Source organism: Octopus bimaculoides, chromosome 2, assembly GCF_001194135.2.
Source record: "Octopus bimaculoides isolate UCB-OBI-ISO-001 chromosome 2, ASM119413v2, whole genome shotgun sequence".
In the NCBI taxonomy this organism is placed as follows: domain Eukaryota; kingdom Metazoa; phylum Mollusca; class Cephalopoda; order Octopoda; family Octopodidae; genus Octopus; species Octopus bimaculoides.
Window position 1 is genome coordinate 82,044,689 of NC_068982.1, and position 2,903 is coordinate 82,047,591.

The following is a 2,903-nucleotide window of genomic DNA, read 5'->3' on the forward strand; positions in this document are numbered from 1 at the left end:
CACACACACACACACACACACACACACACACACACACACACACACACTTACAATACGCTTTAAAAGTATTTGCTGAACCCTGTAGGAGAACACGATTTTCCTTCAGATCGACAGTTTTAATTTTAAATGACCAATAATATTTACACTCGGCATATGACGATCCAAAGGTGAAGTTTTGTTTCTTTTGCCAAATCAGTTTTATAAAACATTCGCTTCAAAAACATTCTATTTCATCAACATTTAGTATTTGTTCCTCCAGTATGGCCACTGCCACTTCCAATAGCACTTTTGATCAATTTGATTGCATATTTCATTGCTCTATGTATTTTCAACAACTTTAACATTATTGGTGAAAGTGCGAAGCCTAGTGGTAAGGGTTTTGCACTCACGATCACATGATAGTGGTTTCGATTCCTCGACCGGGCGGTGTATTGTGTTCTCGAACCAAATACTTCGTTTCGCTTTGTCCAGTCTACTCAGCCATAAGTGAGTGACCCTGCAAGAGATTGGCGTTCCATCCAGGGAGAATGTTGTGATCTCGGTCACTTATATGACACTGAAACCAGGTAAGCAGCCCTGTGAGTCATGGGACTCGAGACGGTACATATTTCTTTTTTTTTGTAACGTTATGGATTCCAGGTCGATTCAAAACAATCAGAATTTCCAAACATGCTTCTTTAGTTTGTTATATTTCGGGATGATCATTTTAAAATCTTTTTCTTGCTAGATGAACACATGCACTATAGTTCTTAGGAAGAAGGCGGTGAGCTAGCAGAAACGTTAGCACGACGGGCGAAATGCTTAACGGTCTTTATGTTCTGAATTCAAATTCCGCCGAGGTCAATAAATTAAGTACCAGTTACGTACTGAGGTCGATCTAATCGACTGGCCCACTCCCCCAAAATTTGGAATTATAGTTCTTTTTAGGAAGAAACAGGCGAGATGGAGAGTCGCAGGTGTGTGACGAAAGATTTCCAGACAATGGACATAAGATAAAATAAGAACAATAATAAATGAGTGAAGAACGAATATATAGTGCTTATGTTTATTTGGCATGAAAAAAATGACCATGCCAAAATATTACAATATCTGTTTCAATACATGATTTCACACCAGGAATCTTGCAAAACATATTCATAAACGTTTCTTTAGTTTCCTCTCCAGTTCCGCGTGTCTTCGGTTTTCATTGGATAGCTACAAGAAGAAGAAGAAGAAGAAGAAGAAGAAGAAGAAGAAGAAGAAGAAGAAGAAGAAGAAGAAGAAGAAGAAGAAATAATATTCTTTTCTTATTTCTTTGTTGCCCACCAAGGGGCTAAACAAAGAGGAGACAAACAAGGACAGGCAAAGGGATTAAGTCGATTACATCGATCCCAGTGCGTAACTGGTATTTAATTTATCGACCCCGAAAGGATGAAAGGCAAAATCTACCTCCCGGAATTTAAACTCAGAACGTAACGGCAGACGAAATACCGCTAAGCATTTCGCCTGGCGTGCTAATGTTTCTACGAGTTCGCGCCTTCGAAGACGAAATAATATTGTGGAGAAGTATTTTAAGAAGAATGAGAAAAATGGAGAGGAGGAGGAGGGAGTTATTTTTATTTAAAGCTACGTTCCTCTCTCCCTCCCTCTTTGTTTTGAATTCCTTCACGGTTTTCGTATAGCGATCAGGCAGTGGTCCAGAAAATAGCTGTTAGACCCCCATAAACATTATCAACAGCATCATCAACATTAGCAGCAGCGGCAACAGCATCGTCATTATCCTTATCGTCGTTCTCGTCGTCGTCGCCATCATCATCGTCGTCGTCGTCGTCGTCTTTGTCATCATTATCATCATCATTACCAACTTAATTACTAACCTAGCGCTCAACGGAGCTCTATCGACATTAACAATAACTACAACAATAACAATAATAACGACAATAACAATAGTAGCCATAGAAACAACAAACGTCTCCTCTTTCCTATCATCTAAATAAATTGTGTAACATGTGAAAGTGTGATTAGGTAAGCTAATCTTTTTTCAAGCCCTGAACACCTCTAGAACCGGTCCTTCCACCGGAATCTCGTTTTAATAGCAAGAGATAAACTATCCGCACCTTTTCCTTATTAAATAAGTTGGTCTAATGCAGTCAAGTTCTCCAGTTGATAGATTTGAACACAGCTCTGTCTATTACCGCAACATCACTGGCTGAGTTATGTCCCATTCTCGTACTTACAGCTGATAATCTATGAGGAAACCTCTACGCGATCGCTCGACTTGCTAATGAAAGCAGCCAAATTTCTCTCAAATCGCACAATGGATCTTATCATTCTTTCTGCTCTTTATGTTCCTACAAAGTCTGAAATACACTAAGATAAAGAAAAAATAAAGATACTAAAAAGTGACGATCACAAATAGGAAAAAACCTTCAATCATAAATCTGTTTAACTCAATGCTGACCACTGTGGAAGAGTTGAAGGTTTCGGCCACGCATATGAAGATACGGCATCGGTGATAGGATGTGAGCTCAGGTCCAGTTATCATTTGTAACAGTAAAGTAACAAGTGTGTAGCTGAGTTATATTGTTGAGCGCAAACTTTCCAATCTATGAAAGCAACGACAAACGACAGAAATAACAGCTTCAAAAATACCACGACTTTTAAAAATAACCAGCATCATTTTCCCAAAACCATCGCTGAAAGTCTGTGTCTGGAATAGATATTTACATAGGTCGGGAAATGAGATTGTATGACGTTCATGCCCTTTCCCACCACGTAGAACAGGAAATACTGTGTTTGGTTCAAGTTTGTTTCCTCATCTCCTACCGCTGAATAATTGTAATTTGACCAGAGAACAATGGCGGCAGTCCATACAAATGTGGGATTTTTAAAGCGAATATGGAGGGAAAAAAAATCATTAAAAT